The following is a 26,011-nucleotide window of genomic DNA, read 5'->3' on the forward strand; positions in this document are numbered from 1 at the left end:
AGAAATCAGCTGGTTTCTGCTCTCCCCCCTTTCATCCTGCTCCTGCTCGGTCTGCAGCCCGCTGCAGCCTGCTGTTGCAGGGGTCTGAGTCTCACAACTGATTTATCCTCCTTTTTTTAGCAATCAGACATGCTTCTCTAGTTTTACTTTTCTGAATGCCATTCTTTATTTTTCGTTGCTTCATTTAAGCACAGTTTTGCACAAATTAATTCTTCACTATTTTTTTGTTTCTTTTTTAGTTTTTATTCTAGTTTTTAATTGGTAACCGTTGAACTAATTCTGTACATTCCTGTACTCCAAGATTCCCCTTAAAATTGTAATTTTTATCCCATTTTCTCAAAAATGTAGTTGAATCTGGATGAACTCTTCACACATATTTTTAATCTCATTTTAATTCAACCTTTCCATTTGAATTCCCCCATTTTTTTTTCTTTTTTCTTTTATTTATGTTAGTCACAGAGTGTGATCAGAACCAACAGAGAATTTCTCTCAGGACCGAATTTCACTCCCCGTGCAACAAGCTTCTAGGTCAGACCTATTGTCTGATCCGGTCACACGTTTAGGGTCCTCCCAGGAGCAAAACCCGTTTTAGACTCTGGGTTCTTTTCACCTAAAGCCTAATGAGATGAAATCTTGTTCTACTCCAACAAGCAGCCTTGTGTTAACACCGCAAGGTTTCCAGCTGCTCACTGCTTCGAACAAGTTCACTCCTTTCACACATGCACACACATTCACACCAAAAAAAAACTTTTTTTATTTTATTCTTGTTGTTATTCTAGGCCTTTTAGGGACTTGAACCCTCTTACGCGTGTTAGGCTGCAGGACTCGAACCTACACCTTTATTTAGAATTCTGGACTTTTCCGGGACTCCAAACCCACACGTGTTTTAGGCAACAGGACTTGAACCTGTCCCTCAGAATTCTGGGCCACTTCGGGGACTTGAACCCCTGAAAAAGCGCTGTACTTGCCTTGTCGTTGTGGTCTGACTGGTTAACGAATAACGTCAATCCGGACCCAGGGATCAGACCAGTCGATTGGCCGGCGTAGAATTCACTACGACGGACTTTCCTCCGGAGACCTAGTCTCACGGGCTGAGCACAGACTTCAATCGGCATGGTCCTCCCCCAAGGACGCAGATATGTTGTCATCCGGCTCGAATGGACCAAAGAATGTCAGATAAATGCATCTAGACATTAAAGAAAAACACAATTATAAACAACAAACCACAACAAGAATCAAGTTTCTCATGCACGAGGGAGAGGAGCAAATGTGTTGGAAAAGGTCCACCACGTTTCTCTTCTCAAAGGTCTGCCCCTCCCTGTGCTGCTTTTATTAAGAACACAAGTGGGAGGTAACAATTCAAGACAAAGACAAAAAGTTCATCAGGGGGTGTCGTCAATGACCCATTTGGTTGGATTCTAACTTCAAACAGTATCCCTTATCAGCTCAGGACAGTGTGTCGTAAACCCCTCATCCTGGGTGGGAGATGAGAAGCAGATGAACAAACACACAACTGTTTTCAGAAGAGGTAAAAAGGTCAATCTGAGTTAACATTTAAAGAAATACATTTAAACAATGATAATAATAAAACAAATTCCTTCACATTTTGTTTATTTCCTTTACTAAAGTTACATGATATTCATGACAGGATGATGAGGAAGATCAGCATTTTCTGGGATCTTGAGCTAATGAGTCCAACTGCTCCACAGATCCGTCTCATCTGTCGGGAACTGGAGGGTAAACATTTAAAAGGCAGGAGATCAGGCTTAGGGAAGAAACTCAGAGATGTAATAAATGAACTTAAACAAGAACAAACTTTGAAACAAAAGGAGAATAAAAAAGCCAACAAACACAGATGAACTAAAAACCTGATTCTTATATTCACTGAGGATGAGCAACTTCAATGAGGACAGCTGTGGGTAACTAGCAAATGAATCCAGGTGAGACAGTGACAGGGGGCTCCAAACCTGAAAACAGAACATTACAAGCATTGAAAGAACTAGAAAACTAAACAAAATGAAGGGCAAATTCAATGTCCTGCTCTCTCATTGGCTGGTTGTTCTAACATTCCAACAACAGCTTTCAGGTCAAGTTTCAGTCCAGGTACAAATGTCAGGTGGACCTCAGAGAGGTCTCGTGTTTACACAGAAAATACTACAAAAAATAAAATGACAGCACTTTATTTATTTAATAAACTGCACAGTGGCGCAGGTTATTATAGGACAGGCAGCCTAAATGACTACAAAACTATGCATTATGGGAAACGTGTCCTGACGGTTTTTGTAGTTGAGTGATTTAAAAAATTTAAATCATTTAAAATACCCATTGTTAAAAAAAGATGCATACATTACAAAACACTAAAATAATTATAAAAGATATAATAACAGGTCATAATAAGGGGGGGGGGGCACATTAAGACTAAATTGAATGTTAAAAACAACTCCAACTTCCTGTTCTCCTTCAGCGCCCCCGGTGTCAGACCGTGGAACAAGTGAACAAAACAATGAAGCTCAGAGACGCGAGTCTGTCTGCGTTCGGCGGCTGTTTGCACTACAACTCCCATGATGCATTGGGTTAAAGTGACAGTGTCTCAGTGCACAATGATTCTTCCTTGTTAAACGTCTTGAAACCACAATGAGTTTATAAATCATTCAACTTAACTTTTATAAGATCTTTTAGAAAAAACAGCTGCAGCTTCCAGGTTTTTCTTCCAGAATTATCACATAAATGCATATGAGATTGTGGAGGGACTGTAGATCAATACAAACTGAGTTTCTCTTTTTTTTGGATGCTGGTGTGCCGTGGGATTTCTGTCAAGGTTAAAGTGTGCCTTGGCTCAAAAAAGGTTGAAAAACACTGGTCTAAAACACATTTGTCTATATAGGCATGAAGTTTCTCCTCTCTGTTTAAAGCACTGAAATTAACCTCTATGTTGTTTAGTTTTTCACTCAAGGCTCTTAGGTCATTGCAAAAAGAAGTCATATCAGGTAGGTTTAGATAATTTGTCTGTTCAGCCCCCCCTGGTGGATTTTCATCCTCATCCAGGTACAGTTAGCTAATGAGTGAGGTTATTTCTCCCACAGGATTCCTTCTTGTAACCCAAGAGTCCCCCCTATTCAGTTCCCCCGCATCCCCACAACTACAGGATGGAGTGGAAATCTGAGTTGCATGTCCATCATTTACATTTTCATTTAGATCAACAACTCTGCATCAACAAAAGTTCCTCTTTGGACTGAGCATTGGCCACGTTTCCAAACCTCCAACACTAATCGCTCGTAATCTGCAAAGGTATCCCTTAATACAGCAATAAAGACCACATTAAAAGAAAATTCTCTTTTGTGAGGTCCCCTGACTGGCTATCTGTAACAATTCACTAGGATAACTAGTCCTGTCACTACAGAATAAATACACAAAAAGTGTTTAAACACAAAAGAGTATTTTGATGTGGAGAAACAATTTGCAGATAAATAAAAACAGAACATTTTTTTCTATATTTCTTTATATTGCAAAAACTCCTGAGTCGCTAATTTTGCAGAACCCCACTCCTGGTACCAAATTGTGTAGCCTGGTGAATTACGCCTGCACAGGACACACAACTGCTTTTGGGTTCTTCATTCCAAAACAAAAATGTAACTCAGGATTTCAGATCAAATAGTGATAAGGAAGATAACAATTTTTTTTTTTTAAACCAACTTTAACTGTGAATCTCTAATCTTTAGGATTCTTCTCTCAGCCAGTCACTATCAGATCTTCAAAAATCTTAAAAGAAACGAGTGTAAACAAAACAAAAAAAAAGAGAAAAAGGTCAAATAAAAGGAGAAGAATACACAAAAATAACTACAGCAGGTTCTCTGTGGCCCGAACTGCAACAGGGATGATGGCGAAGTTGAACACCGGCCACATTAGCTTCGTCCAGCAATGCTATAAAACACACGAAAAATGCAACGACACAGTTGTACAAAATCACAACACTAATTTCAGCAAACATCTTAGATCTGAATACTTTTTACAACAATTACAGCCAACATAACTTCTTCCTTTTTTTTAACTTTTAATGTCCATTAACGGCTCTTATCAGGTTTCAACCTCTTGAATCCCCAGATAAAAAGGACTGTCCGACCGTTTTCCCTCCTTACACAGAGTTCACCACTTCGGTTGCCGTTGATATGTGAGCAGTTATTTATTTAGCCAGCAGAGGGCGCTCTGTCGTAGTGCTACTGAAAATGTTTTTAATTATTTTTCTTTAATCTGTAGATTGAAATATTTGTATTTTTTACACTATATCACATTTTGGGAGCTGTAGGAGCAATAATACTTAATTAAGAAGAGTTTTTAAATGTTTAGATTACCTGATTTCAGCTAAAGATGTAAGAAGCACTTGTTTTCTACAGGAGCAGCACATGCAAAGTCAGCACAACAGACAGCAATAAGAGGAATTAAGAAGATTTTTTTGTGTTTATTTCACCGGTTGGTTCATTGGTAAGCCAATGTGGTATGTAAGTGTATTCTGTGTGCATTTTTTGTGTGAAGGTGTGCAATGTGGGTCACAGAGACATGGAAGTAGCGGCAGAAAGCAGCTTTTGCAGCAGGATGTGAATGAACCCAGACAAGGTGGAGACATGATTACCGATCCTTTTGTGCTTTTTAAAATAAATAAATCTGATCTCGAAACATCATCCTTGTCTTCCATGCAATATAATGAGACCCACACAGACAGAAATGTTAAAGTATCTGCTGTAAATCCAAATATTGCTCACATTTGTTTTTATCAATGACTAACGTGAATAATTATTTAGTTTCCACAAATTAGTGAGCGGCCTTGGGAGCATTTCGGGCAGGCAACTCAGGCAGTCGTTGCCTGCGGTCACTCCCCTATAGGGCGGGTCAGTTAATCAAACTCACCTGTTCAGCGTCCTATTTAAGTCCAGGTGTGTACATTTTTCATCCTCCTTACTGCAGCACCGCGTTCTTTGCCTGTTCTCATGCCGTCAGTGCTTTTTCTGTTGTGTGTTGGCGTTGGTATGTCTGCCCCGCCTTGCGATTCGGACAGCGATCGCCCCCCCTTTTCTGATGGGGAGGTATCCTTCATTCCCGCGACTGCTCCCCCCGTTTCCATCTCTCTGGGCGGTTCCGCTGCTGCTTCGCATCCTCTGCGCCGTAGCTCCCGTATTTCTGCCAAGCGTCTGCAGGATTGGCCTGTGCATCGCATCCTGGGGGCTTTGTACGACGCGGGCAACCCGGAGCCTTCGGGTCTGTCTCACGGTGATTTGTTTAAGTTTTTTTCTGGCCCAGGTTGACCACGCCGCAGCCGATCAGGAGGCCAGCGCTCGAAGGTGAAAGGGAAAGCTCCTTCCCGGAAGGGTGCTGCTCCGGCGGCGGCTCCCGACGTCGACGTGTTTCCGGGGTCTTCTGGCGCTGTTTCGACACCTTCGGCTGAAGCTTCCATCGTCTCCTTCCTCCTGGATATTAAAGCTTCTCTGGAAGCCAGGAACTCCAGGATTTCTGTGGTGGAGCGCCATGCCGGGCCCTTCGTCACTCATGCCGGCGGCTCTTCACGATCATGCTCTGCTCAACCCCGCTGCTGGTGGTGTCGCGCATCTGGGGACTGGAAACCGCCGCTCCTGCTCCTGCTCTGGGTTCCAGGTTTATTGCCCCGGCTGGTGCCAACCCCGACGCCCACAGGGCAAGCATTCTAAAAGGTAATGACGTCAACCTGGTTAAAATTTTGCTGTGCGGCTCCTCGACGTCTGATCATCGTTTTGTGGATTGTGGGGATGTTTCTGTGGTCCTGAAGGACAGCGATCCACGTCTGTACAAAGTCTCACTCTGGCCGAATCGTTTGTGGCTTTTGGGGTTTTTCTGATGTTCTTTGCAAGGTTTACCCTCATCGACAGGAAGAATTGGATGTATATCTAGCAATCGTTGCGGCTCTGGCTCTGTTGTATGGCGGATCTCTGTTTTATGAATATCAGAAAATCTTTTTCTGCAAAAGCTGCCATGTACCTCCAAAAGTTTAATCAGCGTCTGGACTGGTCTGTTGTGGATTTGACGCTCATCAGCAGACATTTTACTGGACATCGGACTCTCACCTGCAGCGTTTGTGGATCGTTCTCACTCCACTTCGCTCTGTCCAAAGACGGCTCTGCATGCTCTCTCACATCCTCCTGCTTACCCGTCTGGTTCTGCCCCTCCTTTCTCCCTTGGGGACAGGTACCTTTTCTGCCCCAATTCAAACCTCCCATTTGTCATAATTTCAATGAATGAGATTGTGTGTATCATGACTGTAGGTTTATACATGTTTGTAGCTGGTGTACGGACAGCCACCCCCGCTCCATGTGCCCTCTGAGAGTCTGATTCAAGCCCTCTGGGAAATAGACATCAGAAACCCTTCTACTCCTGTGAATGTGTCAGCTTTGTCTAGGGCCCTGGCTTCCCACCATGACACTTGCTTTGTTAACCGATTACTGGATTGGTTCAGGGTTTTCTGGCTGGTTTGAGTTTTTCCCCTGGTGTTTCTTATGTTTGTGGGAACCTGCTGTCCGCCCGTGAGGAGCCTGAGGTCGTGGATTCGCTCCTGGCCAAGGAAGTACGTAAGGGCTTTATGATCAGGCCTTTTTCCTTGGTTCAGTTTCCTGTTTTTCGGGTCAGCCCTTTGGGGGTGGCCACCCGGAAATATTCCGGAAAAAAGCGCCTTACTATAGACCTCTCCGCTCCTCATAATTCCTACGTTCCGAGTATTAGCAGCTTGATCCCACGCGAGCCCTTTTCTCTATTTTACACATCTGTTGATGAAGCCATTTCCATGATAATTTCTGCCGGTCGCGGCGCGTGGTTAGGGAAGGCTGATATTTCATAAGCATTTAAGATTCTGCCTTTGCATCCTTTTTCGTGGCATCTTTTCAGGGTTAGATGGCGCTCTAAGTATTATTTCTCCGTACGTTTGCCATTCGGTTGTCGCAGTAGTCCTTGTATATTTGATTCTCTATCGGAGGCCCTGTGCTGGATTCTGTATAATTCTTACAAGCTCCCCTTTGTTTTGCATCTTTTGGATAATTTTTTTTGGTGGTCGATTTTCCGTTGGTGCCGCAACGACTGCAACTCTTCATGTACCAACTTCTACACTGAAAGCGATGGGGCGGTGGTCTTCCTCTGCATTCCAGAATTATATTAGATTTAAATCTAATGGCATTTTAGCAGCATAAAGAAAAATAAGTCAAGTTTGAATGTTGAAATGTATAAGCCTCAAATAGATGAGTAATCAAATACGTTGCTGGTTTTAATTGCAACTCCGTTCTTCAAGCGTTTCTTACGTGGCTCTTTGTTTCTTTGCTTTCCTTCTTCTTTCATGTAGCATGTTCCCTTAGTGGTTTACCTCGAACGGGAGCGGCCCAACGGTCTTTGGTGTTGGTGACTCAGTTGATCCACTAGGTAGAATGTTCCCTTTGTGGCGCTGTACTCCAACGGTCAATGGTGCCGGCTCACACATAGCAGTCATACTTGTAAGTCTGATCATGGAATGCCTCTGAAACACACTTCATCTGATTGCACACAGATATGTTATTAAAATTCTTTTTAACCTCGATTAATTTGGTGTTGGGGGTAGTTTAACCCTAAAGCTTATAGGAAATTTGCTTCATAGAATTGCATGGAGTTTTAATGCGAAAGCAATGCGAAATGGCAACTTAAAAGAATGTGAAATGCTAAATATGGAATGTGAAATGCAAAAATAAGAATGTAAAGCAAAACTAAAAGATGTGAAATAAATATTTTAGTGCATGAGTTGTCTGACTGAAATTATTGCATGGTAATGAAATTATTTTGTGGGGAAAAGATATTCATTTGTGGGAATGAAATATTTATTATTTTACCCATGTCAGGTCACGGGCTCCGTACAAATTCCAATCAAAGACATTTTCCACATGGAACAGCGACTACTGATGACATAGTCACCCCCCCCACTGAAGCAAAGCTGACACCCGGTGGTTCAGTGGCAGTAAAATCCTTCGTAGCGGATTACCAGAAAATGTAGCGGACACATGTGCCCTGATGAATCCTGCCTTTCCGGTGAATGTTTTTGCTGACTCATTTCTGTTGACTCATGTTTGTCTGTTATTCACATTCAAGATCAAGGAATCCCTGGGGACCTATCAGAAAGGGTAGCACTATACAAGCCATGGGGAGATGATCTCACCTAGATCAATGCTATTGAGGTGTTCCAGACGAATACAAGCTGGCAGACCAAGTTGCAGCTGGTTTTGAGAACATCCCAATCATAGGTGCACAGTTTCCTGTGACACCTATCAAGAATGCAGAATATCCCTGGACATGCTTCTGGCTGGGAAAGGTGGAGTATGCAGCATGTTTGGAGACTCATGTTGTACCTTCATCCCAAATAACACAGCTCCCCACAAAGGCCCTGGAGGGTCTACAGACATTAAGCAGGAAAATGAAGGTTCACTCCGGATTGGACACATCAATGTGGGACCAGTGGATGATGGTGTTTGGCAGGTACAAAAACCTGATGTCGTCTATTCTCCTGTCTGTTGCAGTTTTTGCAGCCTTGCTGACCCTGTGGATGCTGTTGCATTCCATGCATTTGTTGAGTCATCTTACGGATCCTAGCTGTGGCCTTCCGCTCACCCAACAGCCTGAAACGGCTCACTTGCTGACTGATGTGGAGGACAGTGAAGAAGAGGACCAAAACCACACCTATCAACTCCAACACCTGTTCACTTCCCCTGACCACTCTGACCAACATGCCTAAGCGGAAAAGGACTCTAAAATAGATATCCTTCTGAGAGTACATTGGAACCGGACTGTAAAACCGATTAGTAGACAGAAAATCGGGAATTAAGTGTTCTATTTATGATATGAGAATGCAGCTGTTAGAATAATACAGGGGGGGATTGTTGAATGTGTATACTTTATCATTCCAACTGCTGTTTTTAAGACTGTTTATCTTCCGTTTGTCTTACAAAATTAAAGTTGTAGTGTTGGGATTTTTCCGGGTGTCATTTGTAGAAGTGATCATCTCACCAGAAAAGAAAAGTGTGTCTGGAATAGGAGATAAAGAATAATTAAAGAATAGATCGACAACTACTATCCTTGAGACCTATAGGTATTTCCCTCATCATGTGACCAGTACGACCCGATTCTGAATAAAGGTGCGAGGAGGGGGCAGACACCCTTTGAGCTGTTTGGAGCAGAGGTTGTCTGTTCCCAGCTAAGAAATAACTGAGAATATCCTAATCCAACCCAGTTACCCTCCTGTCGGAGGAGCTACCACACTTTAGGTCCGGAGAATGAATAACTTTTCCCCCCCTCTCTTTTATTCTGTAAAACTGTAACTTCACTTTTTCTGTAAAACCTTTGTTACGCCCCCAGTCCATGAACTCTGTCATTTCTGGAGTTCCAGGAAAACTGCTTCAGTTCTTCCCTCATATTATTCCCACTTTTCTTCATCACATTTCACTCAAACTTTGGAATGAAGACAAGAATCAGGAGGTTTTTTATTGTCACATGATCAGAAACAACTTTTCTCTGAAGAACAGAGACATGAAAAGACAAATCTTCAGTCCAAAGTTGTCAAATGAAGCAGAAAGAAAAAGTTGTAAATGTTCTTTCCAGAAACACAATCTTCTGCTTCTTCTCGTCGTGTGGAGAACAAACCAGAGAAAGTCTGGGATGGTGACCTCACTGATTCCATTTGTGTTGCAGCTTCATTCAGTTCCCATGAAAACAACACAAAAACATGCGTGTGAAATTTGAATTCAAAGAAACCAAAAGAAAACAGATTTGACTCCCAAAAGTTTGACATTCATGTTCAAAAATGTCTCCAATCCACATTCTAGAGATTTTCATTTCTCTTTATTTCTGACTACAAACATTTTTCCACAGAATATGAACAGTTCAAACGTTTAGTTCTAAATGATCCAAAGCAGAGAAATCACTGAAAACAAACATTTCACGTCTTTCAGGAATTATTTCACTTTACACAACTCTGCTGTGGCTCCAACAAAATCATGCGTACACCCACGACCCACCCACAGTCCAGCATGGAGCGGCTGAGTGAAAGTGGTCTGGACTCTGTGGAGGAGATTCCTGCTTTCAGAGACGCTGTAGAAGGACAGAACACCTGCTCTGTGATCCAGGTACACTCCTACTCTGGAGGGAACAGGAGCTGAGATGGAGGTTTCTATGCTGTTGTGGAAAAATGAGAACCTGTTTGGAGAACAAACTAATGCCCAAGATTTATCATTATAACCAAATCTACTTGCATCTCTAGATCTGCTGATGTTCTTGTATGCGACTGCTACTCTAACAAAGTCTCCTCTCCACTCCACCTCCCAGTAACAACGTCCAGTCAGACTCTCTCTACTCAGAACCTGATCATAATCAGTAAATCTGTCTGGATGATCAGAATCAGACTGAGGTTTTTCCATCGCTGTCACCTTTCTATTCTCCTCTGACAGTAACAGTTTTCTAATGCTTTGTTTGGATCCAGTGTGATTTGACGTGAATATCTGAAAAAGTCAGCTCTGCTCTTTGGTTCTGGTTCTGACAGTAAAACATGAGAGACTGTCAGTGAGATGTTTGTCCATTCCTCTCTCAGAATGTCCTGCAGTTTGTCTCTGAGCTCTGACACAGCTGCTGTCACATCCTCAAAGTATGTCAGAGGACGGACATGGATGCTGGCTGAGGGGGTGGACTCACTGAGTGGTGGCAGTGAGGGGTAGTTGAGCAGAAAGTGGCTGTGATCCTCTGTGAGGCAGAGCTGCTTCAGCTCAGCGTCTCTCCTCTTCAGCTCAGCCATGTCCTGCTCCAGCTCCTCCTGAAGACCTTTGACTCGCCTCACTTCAGTTTGCTGCTGGGATCTGATCTGCTGCTCCACATCACGGCTTCTTTTCTGGAGGAGACGGATCATCTCAGTGAAGATCTTCTCACTGTCCTCCACGCTTTGATCAGCAGAGTGATTGATGGCCTCCACCTCCTGTTGAAGCAGCTTCACCTCTTTCTCTCTGTCCTGGATTCTCTGCTGGATTTGTTGCCGACTCTCCTCCAGCTCTCTCTGCTTCTCAGTCCTTTCTGCTGCAGCTGAGACTGTGTCGTGGCCTCTATGTTCATCCACAGAGCAGAGATAACAGATGCTCTTCTGATCAGTGCGACAGAACATCTTCATCACCTCATCATGACGGGAGCAGATGTTCTCCTGCAGGTTCTTGGAGGGTTCCACCAGCTTGTGTTTCTTCAATGCAGCTGCTTTCAAATGAGGCTGAAGGTGTTCCTCACAGTAAGAGGCCAGACAGCTCAAGCAGGACTTGATGGCTTTCAGTTTTCTTTCAGTGCAGACGTCACAGACCACATCTTCAGGTCCAGCATAGCAGAGACCAGCAGGAGCAGCTTGGAGTCCGGTCTTCTTCAGCTGCTCCACTAAAGCTGCTAACATGACATTTTTCCCCAGAACAGGCCTCGGTGTGAAGGTCTTCCTGCACTGAGGACAGCTGTGGACTTTCTCCTCTGCATCCCACAATCCTTGAAGACACTTCATGCAGTAGCTGTGTCCATAGGGAATAGTCACCGGATCCTTCAGCGGATCCAGACAGATGGAACAGCAGAAGCTTTCATCCAGATCCACTCCTTTCTGCGGCATTTCTCCTCTCAGACACACAGACTGTGAGAGTTTCACTTCCTCAGAAACCTTAAATCCTTAATCAGATGGTTTCACTGTGAGTTCAGCCAATCAGCTTCTTTCTTCTCGTCCTGCTGGTTAGTTACGCCCATCATGACAGAGGAAGAGCTGCAGAAAAGGAAGAGAACTTTAGAGAAGATGGCTGTTGGATCAGGATATAAACCAAAGAACCATATTTGTCAAACGCTCTGTGTCTCAGAAATGTGCAGGTGGTTCAGATTAGATTAGACTGTTTTCTTCTTCCCTCTCCCGCCCGCCAAATTTCTGACCATTACCGCCCGTATGCGTTACACTCCCGCCCGCTCCCACAAAACTGAGAATTTATTCCCGCACAATAATAGACACTCATTGATTGCGTCTTCTCCCGTCCCGCAGGAAAAAAACAAACACGTATTTGTTTTGATATTATTTCGTTTCCCCGGCCTGCATGCAAAATAAAAACAATTAAGATTATCCAAACGTCATACTTTCCTTGCTCTTAGCTTCTGCGCTGTAAATCAGCGGTCCCTAACCTTTATTGCGCCACAGACTGGTTTGATGTCCGGCAAAATTCTCACGGACCTGTATGTTAGATGTGGCGGACACACGCAGCAGCAACGCTACAACAGAGGTAGAGACACGCGATAAGACACTCTGCACCTTTATTTTGACACGCTAAACATTGTACATTGCACAGGTTTCATCCTCTCCCTTCCTGAACTCATGGTGCTAAAAAGAAGTAAACAGGAAGAAATAACTAGGGATGAAACAACATAACTGCCAGTTGAAAAGGACCCGTAGGCAAAAAGAAACATCCGTGCTCAACCCTATTTTGACCAAAGCAGGCAAAGGGGATTGATTTCCATAATTCTCTGCGCTGCCATCTCCAAGAGTAACTCCTGGCTGGAGCCTGCAGAACTCCGACAGCAGACCCAACGTGCACGTAACAGACACTACACTACAACAAAATAATATGACCGAAAATGGTGGTATTTTCCAAACATAAGAATAAACACGAATTATGACATGAGCAATGTCCTCTCTGCCCGCAACACTCTGGTCGCTACGATAACATTTAAACATGCCTTCAAAATAAATGCATGGAAAATCCGACTCACCACAATGCTGAATGGTGCAAGGGAATCTCACGTTGGGATAGATCCATATTTTAAGTAGGACTCCTGATACGGTCAAAATGTAGCTATTTTTTTGGAAGTCGAAGGCTTCTGTCTCCTGGCTGGGAAACTTTCCAAAGATCTTGTTTTTTTATTCATTTTGCCAGCTCCTGAGTTTTATTTTAGCGTTATCCTATCACGTGACCGAGAAGAGCACCTTGGCCTCCGTTAAGAGTAACATAGATGTAACAGAGAATCATGCAAGTTTTCAAAATAAAACATCTTTCAGATTCCGAAATAAATAAAACTGAAGTAATGCAAGTTATTTTATTTTTTCTGTGTGAACCGGTCCCTGTCTGTGGCCTTGGGGGCTACTACTGTAAATACCTCGTTTGTGGGTTTTCCACATAATTTTTCAATCATATTGACATCTTCTCCATCACGTCACAAGGCAACCTCCATATCCCGCGTTTATTTTTACCCGCCCATTCCTGCCCGCATTAAAATTCAAACTGCTCACTGCTGTGAGATTTGTGTTGGGTCCCGTGGGACCCGGCGGTACCCAATCCCAATGCAGCCCTCTAGTCTCAAGTTCCAAGTTTTTCTAGCCTGCTCAGCAGTGGTTTTGGTTTGTAGTTTGTTTAGTTGTTAAAGACGTCTGTTCCTGAAACCTTCTGCCTCCCTCTCTCCACGCCAGGGTGCTTCCCTCATTCACCGCCGTAACATTACGGAGCAGCCATACTTGCATCCAGCAGAGAGGGACATGCTGCATTTCGGAGCGTTCTGCTGGAAGGCAGATGAAGACAGAGTTCATGTACCCATGGATGTGTTACATGCGGCTCCTGGAGACCTATTGCCTGAAGGCCGAGAGGACCAGGACCCATGGGTCTTCCGATTGGGTCCAGTTTCCCATTGTTGGGTGTGACAGATGCAGTCTTGAGAATGTTCCGTTTAAAACTACTTGAGGATTTTCCCAATTCTATAGTGGTTTGATGCTGGAAAATTTACAGAGGTATGTTCGCCATTGCAAGAAAGAAGAGGATGTGAAAAACGAGAGACACAAATTGCCATGTAGAAAGATGGTTGAAGTCGAGTTAAAACAGACCAGCTGTATTCAAACCAAGATGCAATGGGATCATGCCAGTATCCATGAGATACTCGTGAAAATCATGAGAAAATCCTGGGGTGAGTGAATTAAAGCCTGAAAGTGTTCAATTAAATTCAATTACACTTTATTAATCCAAGAGGAAATTTAAGATATGAATTTTTTTCTTTTAAAAAGAAATTGAAATTTTCAATTATTTGAAAAGCAATCACTTGCTTTTCATGTGCCAAAGCAAGACTAAAAGAACAAAGCAAAAACACTTGGGGCAGAACAAAGTTATAGAGTGCTTTAATAAAAGTCAATGTACAATTTTAATGCAAAGATTTTTATATTTTTGATGTTTACACTTTACAGGTAGGTTGTCGAGGTCATCGGAAACACAATGCAAAAACAGAGTTTCACCTTGTGACACAGGGAATCTTTGAGTTTGAGACCCAAAGAACTTTTGGTTGGGAAGGGAAGTTTTTTGAAAAATACCTTAATTTAGTTCACTTGTAGACGGCACATCATTTTGCATGACTTCATGTAAAATGAATTTAGTCTTGCTACAGTACAATTAAATAATTCATTGAATGCTACTTCAGCCATGTACTTTAAAAGTGTCTGTTATGTTTCCTTTGAAGGTCATGAAATGCTACATTGGGCCAACCCTTAAAGAGCAAGATCCAAATAGAAAAATGTATCAATGAATCACAACACCATGGGAGTGATTTTACATGGAACAAGGGAGGTGGTGTCAGACGAAGTTTCCTGTTTTGTATCTTGGTGTCAAAGATGTTGGCTTTTTCAACATAGGAAGTGCACACTGAAATTTTGAGGCAAGACCGTGTCTTTAATATAGTAATTCAATACCTTTCACTGTTTACATTCTTCTAAAGATGTATTTTTTTATGATCATGTTGTTTTATTTTAACAGTTTCTCCATGCACTGTCTCAAAAAAAGTCTTTGTACTGGATTCCTTGCATGGCTCAAATGAGAAGGACTCAGAAAGATGCCAAAAGATTCATGTAAATTAAAAAAGAAATTTACAAGTTCAAATTGTGTTCATATTAATGCTGTGTAGTTAGGCAAGTTCCATGTGTTTTACAGGATTTTTTAGGTAAAACTGACTGACAAACCAGAAAAACAAAATGACATTATGAGAAAAAGGGACAAAAGTAGGGGGGTTGGATTGGTAGAAGCTGAAGGATGATCAGAAATGGCAGAAACATATCCCTTAATTGAGGTGCCCAATCCTAAAGTTGGAGAACATGGCCAGAGACCTACACTTTTTGTGTTTAAGACCTGGACAGTAAAGGCTGTTCAGAAGAAAATGGAAGGGGTTATCCCTCAGAAACAATCCAGAGGAACTGAAACTGATTATATACTGAAGAGAAAACGAGGAACAGCTGAGACAATTATTGAAAGCAGGTGAACACAGTCAAAAGCTACAACTGCTTTAAAATATGTACAAAGAACTTACATCAACATGTATATGAACTCATAGTTACATAAACATATGTAAATATATGTATATCAATATGCATGTCTATATATTTATATATTTATATACATATATATATATACACATACATATATTTGTATATAGATGCATGTATAATATATATGTATGTCTGCATTTAAAATATACATAAATGTTCGTACATATATATGCATATATGATATAGGTATGTATTTAGACATATATATATATGTAAATATACACAAAATATATATATATATATATACAGAGATATATTATATATATGCATATACATTATATTTCCACATATAAATATGTCAATATATTTATATAAAAAAAACGCCCCTCTCACCCTCCGCGGGTGGTTTCTCCTCCAAGCTCGGGTCCTCTACCAGAGGCCTGGGAGCTTGAGGGTCCTGCGCAGTATCTTAGCTGTTCCTAACACTGCACTTTTCTGGACTGAGAGCTCTGAGGTCTTTCCAGGTATCTGTTGTAGCCACTCCTCCAGCTCGGGGGTTACTGCCCCGAGTGCTCCAATTACCACAGGCACCACTGTCACCTTCACTTTCCATGCTTTCTCCAGTTCTTCTCTGAGTCCCTGGTATTTCTCCAGTTTCTCATGTTCCTTCTTCCTGATGTTCCCATCGCATGGCACTGCCACATCCACCACAACGGCTTTCCTCTGTTCTTTATCCACAACTACAATGTCTGGTTGGTTCGCCATTACCATCCTATCAGTCTGGATCTGGAAGTCCCACAGGATCTTTGCCCCTCTCATTCTCTACCACCTTCGGAGGTGTTTCCCATTTTGACCTTGGGGTTTCCAGTTCATATTCTGCACAAATGTTCCTGTATATTATTCCAGCCACTTGATACATATATACACATATACATATATATATACACATACGTATATGTATATTTATATATATATATACACATATACGTATATGTATATTTATATATGTGTATATATATATATATATATATATATATATATATATATATATATATATATATATATATATATATATACATATATATATATATATATATATATATATATACATACATATATATATACATATATATATATATATATATATATATATATATATACATACATATATATATATATATATATATATATATATATATACATATATATATATATATATATATATATATATATACATACATATATATATATATATATATATATATATATATATATATATATATATACATATATATATATATATACATATATACATACATATATATATATATATATATATATATACATACATATATATATACATACATATATATATATATACATATATACATACATATATATATATATACATATATACATACATATATATATATATATATATATATATATATATATATATATATATATATATATATATGTATGTGTATATATATATATATATATATATATATATATATATATATATATATATATATATATATATATATATATATGTATGTACACATATACATATATATACACATATACATATGCACATATATATATATATATATATATATATATATATATATATACACATACATATATATATATATATATATATATATATATATATATATATATATATATATATGTACACATATACATATATATACACATATACATATGCACATATATATATATATATATATATATATATATATATATATATATATATATATATATATATATATATATATATATCTCAGACCTTTCAGTCCAAAAAAGCGCAGTGCTAGGAACAGCTAAGATACTGCGCAGGACCCTCAAGCTCCCAGGCCTCTGGTAAAAGACCCGAGCTTGGAGGAGAAACCACCCGCAGAGGGTGAGAGGGGCGTTTTTTATATATATATACACACACACACATATATATATTTATATACACACACATATATATATTTATATACACACACATACACATATACACACATATATATATATATATACATATATACATATATACATATACATATATGCCATATCAACATGCTGATTAGACAGCATGATTATTGCAAAGGTGTGCTTTAGACTACTCTGAAATCTTCAGTTGTAGCAGGAATGTCCACCAGAGCTTTTGCTAGGGAATTGAATGTCCATTTCTCCACCATAAACCGTCTCCAAAGGCGTTTCTGAGAATTTGGCAGCACATCCAACTGGACTCACAACTGCAGACCACGTGTAACCACACCAGCCCAAGACCTCCACATCCAGCATGTCCAACTCAAAGATCATCTGAGAGCAGCCACTTGGACAGCTGCTGAAACAATCGGTTTACATAACCACAGAATTTCTGCACAAACTGTCAGAAACCGTCTCAGGGAAGCTCATCTGCATGCTCGTCGTCCTCATCGAGGTCTCGACCTCACTCCAGTTCGTCGTCATAACCAACTTGAGTGGGCAAATGCTCACATGCGATGGCGTCTGGCACGTTGGAGAGGCGTTCTCTTCACGGATGAATCCCGGTTTACACTGTTCAGGGCAGATGGCAGACAGCGTGTGTGGCGTCGTGTGGATGAGCGGTTTTCTGATGTCAATGTGGTGGATCGAGTAGCCCATGGTGGTGGTGGGGTTATGGTATGGGCAGGCGTATGTTATGGGGGAAGAACACAGGTGCATTTCATTGATGGCATTTTGAATGCACAGAGATACCGTGACGAGATCCTGGGGCCCATTGTTGTGCCGTACATCCAACAACATCACCTCATGTTGCAGCAGGATAATGCAAGGCCCCATGTTGCAAGGATCTGTACACAATTCTTGGAAGCTGAAAACATCCCAGCCCATTGAGCATGTTTCGGATGCTTTTGATCGGCGTATACGACAGCGTGTTCCAGTTCCTGCCAATATCCAGCAACTTCGCACAGCCATTGAAGAAAGGTGAACCAACATTCCACAGGCCACAATAGACAACCTGATCAACTCTATGCGAAGGAGATGTGTCGCACTTCATGAGGCAAATGGTACTGGCACACCAGATACTGACTGGTTGTCTGAGTCCCCTGACCCCCTCAATAAAACTGAAGATTTCAGAGTGGCCTTTTCTTGTGGCCAGTCTAAGGCACACCTGTGCAATAATCATGCTGTCTAATCAGCATTTTGATATGGCACACCTGTGAGGTGGGATGGATTGTCTTGGCTAAGGAGAAGCGCTCACTATCACAGATTTAGACAGATTTGTGAACAATATTTCAGAGAACTGGTTATTTCGTGTATGTGGAAAAACCGTATTTTCACGACCATAGGGCGCACCGGATGGTAGGGCGCGGTCTCAGTCACGGGGATTTTTCTGTCTTTGACACAAACAAAAGCCGCACCGGGTGTTAAGGTGCGGGCACGTTAACGCCCTGTTCAGACCCTCAGTGCTTCTATAGTGGGTTCATAAATCATCCAGTCTCTTTTCTCTAGAGGAAGCATTTTTAATTTGTTACTGCTCTCCCTAACTAAATAACACAAACTGAATGGTCGCTCACTTGCGCGCTCTTGTCTCCCTTCCTCCTTACAAGCGCTAAAGACACACTGCACACACTGTAAGCCCGGATAAGTTGAATTTACTTAAAAAATTTGAGGAAACCGGTTGCCTTAAAATTTTTAAGTAATGGGTTATGAAAACTTGAGTACATTTAACTTAAATGCATGAAAGGGTGGAATTATTATTTTAAGTTTAAAATACTAAATGCCAAGTTGATTTCACTTACAATCTCTTGTAATATCAATTACATTGTCACATGAACTCCACTTGCTATTTTAAGTTGAAGTAACTAAACTTTTGTATTCATTGCATGTGTTAAACTAGAACGTTTAAATTAAGAAAAATATGCAACACAAGTCTTTTTTTAACTGTTTTATTTAAAAACAGCAAGAAGTTACAGGGTTGTTGTCCCTGCTTTAACAACTTTGAATCATAAGCCAGAAACAGTGGCAAAATGTGTCATTCATGCCCTGAACATCGCAAAAAACAAAGCACCATCATGCCAACATAACACTTATTGTCCTCAAGCATGTGTACATCATTATTACAACAAATCACATTAAAACTGTATTGTAACTTACACTCCTATCTGGGAAATGTTTTAGCTTTTAGTTGGTACTGCAATGTAACTAAAATACCCAACTCATTTGAAATTATTTTTTTAAAGCCTGCGTCATGGAATCTTGTGCAAAAAAAAAAAAAAAAAAAACAGTGCAAATACCACGGAACACATGTATCCCAAACTTCACACAACAATAAACATGTTTTCATAAAAGTCCAACATTACAAACTGTGGCAAACAAATCTAAAACAGTCGAAGGGCCATTTTGACCCGATATATGCTTCCAGCTGATTTTTCAAAGTTTTAATTTTGGGTACCAGCTCACTTTTAACCAGTTTGAGCATTACTTGCTGAATAAAATTGAAAGGGTTTTTCATGCACTTGGGGTAGTCCAGGTGTAGGGCATAGATCAGTCCAAAAAGGACACAGAAGGCCTGAGGTAGGTTTGACAGTTCATCCATTACCACAGACCCTTCCAAGATGATCCCTACTCTGGATGGGTTGAGCTGGGTATTTTCTTAACCAAGGCAGAGAATTCCCACTGAAGTTTCACTGTACGAGTCCTTCTCAGTTACATCCTATCATTGAAAGAAACATTGATAAGGAGAGAACATAAACATGCCAGTTAGAAAATGACTTTTGTGCAAAAAAAAAATAACATGTGACTGTTCATAATGAACAGCATTGTACAACATAAACCACACTGGAAGTAATTTATATTAAAAGGACAATATTGAATTTTTATCAAATGGCATATTCAGATCTGTACAGGTTGCAACACTTTGCCCAAAATATGTAGTTTACTGACTTTGAGTCACAGCAGTGCTGAATGTTTTTTTCAATGGAGCAACCAGAACCTAACAAGTGCAATCAGAACTCCCCATTTGAGTTTTAAACCCAAAAACATTTTCACAAGTTCCAACTGGTGCCAGTAAAGTTAAAAAACTAATTGGGAAATTGTAAAAAGATTCATTCAACTTTAGTTATTGGGAGCAATTTTCAACTTTTTCAATAGGACTGGGACTGAAAGTGAGTAAACTATCTTTGCTCTGCCATAAAATAGAGACTTAATGGAGACACTGATGCTGATCAAAAATTTTTGAAAATGAATGGCAGTTTTCATTAACAGCTAAAAAGGAGACAAAAGGAGCATGCACCTGCAACATTTTCAAAAACAAATTAACTTACAGAGCATGTTCTGAAGAAGGCAGAAGAATCATCCGCCAAGATGACAGGCAGTCCCCAAAGACATGGGCACCTGATGTCTGTTGGCTCAGTGGTCTGCAAAATAGTGGACACAAGAGTTGAAATATCTTGCTAAGGATACTCACATCAGGGTTTCCCATACATTCATTAATTTGTGGTGGCCTGTGTGTGTGTGAGCCTATGTGTGTCTGAGTTTGAGTGTGTGTGAATGTGAAGTGTGTGTGTGAGTCTTTTTGAATGTGTGTGTGTGTGTGAGCGAGCGTGTCAGTAAGTTTGAGTGTGTGTGTGAGTTTGTGTGTAACTACCTCCAGGTTGTTCTGTTTTGGTGTGAATGTGTCCACCTCCATCTCCATGTTTGTGAGTGTGTCCACCTCCATGTCGGCGTGTGTATGTGTGTGTGAGTGAAATTTGCAACAAGAAGTCTGTAGAGCGGTCATAGAAAGTGGAGCAATGGCATGGCAGTGTAGCAATAGCAATGTCTTTAAGTTATCCGACACTAAGTGTTGGCAGTGGAAATGTGTATTTGTCAATACAAATATATGATATATTTAATCCTTTTGTTGTGCCTTAATCCCCAAACACCACCACTAATATAATCTAATTATGTGGGAAACACTGCACAGGTATTTATCAAATAAATTCCAGAAATTCATCACAATGATTATGTACAAGAAGACAAAAGGAGAGGAAAATGGAGAGGACAAAAAAGAAAATTAGGTAATGAAGAGAGAAAAGGAGACGATTAAGGAAGGGAAATGAGAAGGTAAGAATGAAAAAGACAGAAATAAAAAGATAAAGAGCAGAGGAGAAATAAGAGACAAATTGAGATGAACAGAGAAGGAAAGATGTAGTAGACTAATGTAGTCAAACCCACCTTTGTCTGACGTAAAAGCTCAGCCAAAAGCTGGCCGGTAAGGCCTTTCTTCTTCCGAAAGATGTCGATCAACCTCGGAGAGAAACGGTCAAGTTCAAAGAAATTATCTTGCAGACTTTTCCCCACCACTCTGGAGAACTCGTAATAAACCTGAAACAAACTATGAATTGCATATGAAGCTAAAAACAAGAATCTATGGACAAATTGTATTTAACATTACAGTGACACATACATCTTTTTGTATTACACTCTGTGAAAAGAGCTGGCCATCGATGTAACATCTGGCTGATGGCAGGCTTGTTTTGGACAACTTCCAATATCAGGATACTGGTTTCAAAGGAATCTCTTCCTATGACCTGCAACACAATAAAACAAAGAAAATAAGAGACAAGGGAACTTATATAAGCTACAGTGGTCTATTGACCAATATACCTATATTTTCAAAGTAGCTAACATTAAAGATATAATGTAATTGTTAGGGGTGTAACATTATTGCTATATACTCAGTCATAATCCGGTTGCAATTCACTTTCTATTAAGTGCTTGGAGGTAAAATAATCACTAATGCAAAACATGTCGTGCATAAGACAATAATAAAATGAATGGTCAAAGTCATTTACATTTAACGTTAATACTAGGAAAAAACAATGCAATGTGGTCGCTTACACTCTTCTTCCCACCGAGTGCGTGTCTCTCGCTCAGCGTGGATCGGGCCGTGTCACCACCAAGATGCTAAAATTACAGGTGGAAAAATGTCTAGTTGAACTGGTTACAACAACAGCTTTACACTGCTCACAAAAGCTCCTCCAGTACGAAAAAAGGTATAACGTTGCGCTCCCATCCCCGCCGCCATGAATCATGTGCGTGGTTTTCGCCCGCGGCGCCTCTAATCTGAGAGAGGCAGTTCAAAGCCGGGCGGCGCCCGCTAAAACGCTACAGAGGTTAAAATTGTCCCGTTGAACTGATTAAAACGACAGTTTTCCAAGTTCACAAACAGCGCGTCAAGCAAAAAAAAAAAGTGCAATTTGGCTAGCTAATGTTAAGCCATCAAACAGGTGGTTACGGTCACGGTGATGTCCGTTGAACTTAAAAAGTACGTCTTTTTCTCTAAAGTTACGCATAAAAAGCCCCTCCGGTGATAAAAGTGACTTACTTAGCTAGTTGAGTACCTTAACGGGTGACAATGTTAATGTCCGTCGACGTCAAACTGATTCACTTGGACTTCTCACAAACAGCGCACCAAGTGAAAAAAAAAAAAAAAAAAACTTGTTGTAACGTTAGCTAGCAGGTGAAAATGGCTGCCGACCTGGATAAGCTACCGTCCTCCCACTACTCACCAGCATCCCCTTGTATCAACACACAAACACGGAATCAATAAGTTGAATGACTTAGGAGCAACGTTAGCTAAATCAAAGTTACTTACCGTCTGTGGCGAGTTTTTGCAGACTGGACTGTCCGGTGCGCGGCGAAAAAGTGACGTCTTCTCGGCAAAAAGCACAGATGCATACGGCGGCAAAGTGACAGCGATCATATTCCCATCATGCATTGCATGACTAAAACTTGAGAATTTTAAGCTATTTCACTTAAAAATTTTCACTGGCTCAACTAGGTCTAAAAATTAGTATAACATACTTACATCTGCTAGTAATGCAATCAAAACTTAACCGATTTGAGCCATGTAAGTACATTATACTTTAAATGTTTAATTAGATATGAAATCCGGGTTTACAGTGCAGAAGTGCGCCGCATGCCGTCTCCTTTCTTCCTTTCATGTGCCCTAGAAAATGCTGCTGCTTTCAGCACATACACATACACAGGCTTGCGCCAGTCTGTCTCTGTATTTCTCCTCCTATGCGATAGCAAAAACACCAGCTTAAAGCAGACACACAAACACGCAGGCTTGCGCCGCGCGCTGTCATAGCTCCTCGCTGCTGCTTTCAGCACACACACGGACGCGAGCAGCCAGTGCCGTCACTCTCCTTTCTTCCCCCACACACAGACACAGAACTGCGCCCATCAGACGTGTTAAAGTTTTCACGTTTTGAAGGAACGCATACAGAGGCCGCGGGTTCCAGCCCCGCACCGGACGTGTTCGAATTGTTTTTTTTTTGGCCTCGTGGCTTTCTTAACCTCTTCCGCCAAGTTTGCCAGGCCTCATAGCACATGAGATCTGTTAATAATGGAATTATTGGGATGGGACGGGAAGTTAAATGCAGGAAAATTGAGACTGTTCACGGAAGATTCAGCTCCTTTCACATAACTGCTGAATGTAATGCTGTAGCAGAAATGTATGCGCCTGAGCTCTGGCAGGATGGTGTTTATGTGAGGTGCTACTATGAACCCCGCGGAAAGAACAAACTTCTGCAGCCAGAGGTTCTCTGGCCCCAGAAATCACTCGGAGTGTGAATAAGGCCTCAGTTCCTGTGGGGGATGGCGGTGAAACCAGCGCCTAACCTCTTGTGTCATCTTACTCGACAACAAAACAGCTTGCGGATTGTATCATATAATACGCGTGGCTTGCGTACTGGATACAGTGTTGCTGATAAATCCAGTCGCTATGTCGTTGATAAGCTTTTGAATGAGTGTGATGTATTATGTTTGCAAGAAACTTGGCTTGCCAAACAGGACTTGGACAATCTGAACTCATTACATGTGGATTTTCATGGTGCTGGTGAATCCACCACTGATCTGAGCACCAGAATCGTTCGAGGTAGAATTCCTGGGGGCGTGGCTATCCTCTGGAATGTTAAGTATGATGCTGCTGTTAATGTTGTGAGACTTAATGTTGATTGGGCTGTTGGCTTGGATATTAACATTAATGAAAAGAAATTTGCAATTCTAAATGTTTGCATGCCCTATGAGTCTTATCTATTGGAGGACGAATTCTTGCACAAATTAGCATTCATAAAATCATATATTGAGGATAGCAGCTCCACTTGTGTGTTTGTTTTAGGAAATTTTAATGCTGATCTCTCAGATGACTAATCAATATTTGGTAATCATTTAACTTCTTACTGTGAATAAAATAATCTCACTTTTTCAAGTAAAATACTTCTCCCAGATACAAGCTTTACTTATATCAGTGATGCCTGGCATTCCACCTGATGGCTGAACCACTGTATCTGTACTGCGGATGCTCATGCTTCTCTGAGAAACATAGAAATATATATATATAGAAATATATATATATATATATATATATATATATATATATATATATATATATAAAATATATAATTTGGCTACCTCAGATCACATACCAGTAGTATTCTCCTTAAATGTGGCAAATATACCATCTCTTGAGACGAAAGAAAATAACGATCTCACAGATAAACTTGATTGGTCCAAAGTTACAAATGAGGACATCAATAAATACACAGCAACCACCGATGCTTAGCTGCAGGCTGTAAAATTACCCAGGGATGCACTGGCATGCTGTGATCGAAACTGCAAAAATACTACTCATAGTGCTGAATTATGTAAACTCTATGAAAATATAGAGTTATATAGAGAAATATAGCTGTTAAAGATAGTAGTCTTTGCCTACGAAGCAGGAGTCATAAAAGCTGGACCGTCAAGCCAGGCTGGAATGACTTTGTAGCTGAACATCATGCTGCAGCCAGGGATGCTTTCACACTCTGGCATGAAGCTGGGAAACCTCGACAAGGTGCTTTATTTGAGAGCAAGAAAATGACTACTGCTAGATTCAAATATTCACTATGCATTATCAAAAGGCAAGAAAACATGATGAGAGCAGACTCTCTGGCCACAGGTCTACAAAATAATGATTACCATAAATTCTGGAAGGAGGTCAATGCTGTGAATAATCGTAAAACTTCATTGCTATCCAACATTAAAGGTGTATGTGGTTCTGATAAAATTGCTGATTTATGGCGTAAGCATTATTCTGACCTGCTCAATTCCGTAAAAAGTCATGCAGTTTCTATTAACGATGTGGATTTTACTGACACAATGGTTATTCGTGCAAGTGAGATTCAAGATGCAATTTCAAAGACAAAAGAAGGCAAAGCATGTGGTCTAGATGACATCACAGTTGAGCATTTAAATATTCAATTTTTAAATTACTGCCCCTGTTGGCCATGTGTTTCACTGGCTTTTTAACCCATGGAGTCTTGCCTGATTCAATTCTCTCAGTTGGATTGATTCCCGTCATCAAAGACAAGACTGCCAGTTTAAATAGTCTGTTGAATTACCGACCGATTGCACTTTCCAGCAACATTTAAAACATTTTAGAATATGTTTTATTGACTAGACTCGAAGTGCATCTTTTAACAAGTGAGAATCAATTTGGTTTTAAAAAAAGCCTTGGCACTGATATGTGTATCTACGCGTTACAGGAAATAGTTGGGAAATCCCTGCATTTGAATACATCTGTATTTTTGTGTTTTATTGATGCCACTAAGGCTTTTGACAGGGTCAACCAGCCTCAAGCTATTTCAGAAGCTAATTAATCGAGCAGTGCCGAAATAT

At 40.6% G+C, this 26,011-nt stretch overlaps 1 long non-coding RNA gene and 1 pseudogene across 5 annotated transcripts; both read right to left on the reverse strand.

Moving 5' to 3' along the window:
- Positions 1-9,980: 9,980 nt before the first annotated feature.
- On the reverse strand, positions 9,981-11,674 carry LOC101159617 (tripartite motif-containing protein 16-like; annotated as a pseudogene). Its single transcript, XR_013651186.1, has one exon. The product of XR_013651186.1 is annotated as a tripartite motif-containing protein 16-like (transcript).
- A 7,261-nt stretch (positions 11,675-18,935) lies between these two features.
- LOC110013497 (uncharacterized) lies at positions 18,936-23,049 on the reverse strand. 4 transcript variants are annotated; one of them, XR_002288634.3, is made up of 5 exons: positions 22,674-22,936; positions 22,187-22,252; positions 21,521-21,876; positions 20,629-20,721; positions 18,936-20,018 (listed from the first exon to the last, which is right to left on the reverse strand). It is a non-coding gene; the product is annotated as an uncharacterized LOC110013497 (long non-coding RNA). The 4 variants fall into 4 exon arrangements; XR_002288632.3 differs by lacking the exon at positions 22,674-22,936 and adding an exon at positions 22,944-23,049 and having other exon boundaries at positions 18,937-20,018; XR_013651084.1 differs by having other exon boundaries at positions 18,937-20,018; positions 21,521-21,680; positions 21,753-21,876; positions 22,187-22,936.
- Positions 23,050-26,011: the final 2,962 nt, after the last annotated feature.

This window comes from Oryzias latipes, chromosome 18, assembly GCF_053564925.1.
Source record: "Oryzias latipes strain Hd-rR chromosome 18, Olatipes_Hd-rR_3.1".
NCBI lineage: Eukaryota > Metazoa > Chordata > Actinopteri > Beloniformes > Adrianichthyidae > Oryzias > Oryzias latipes.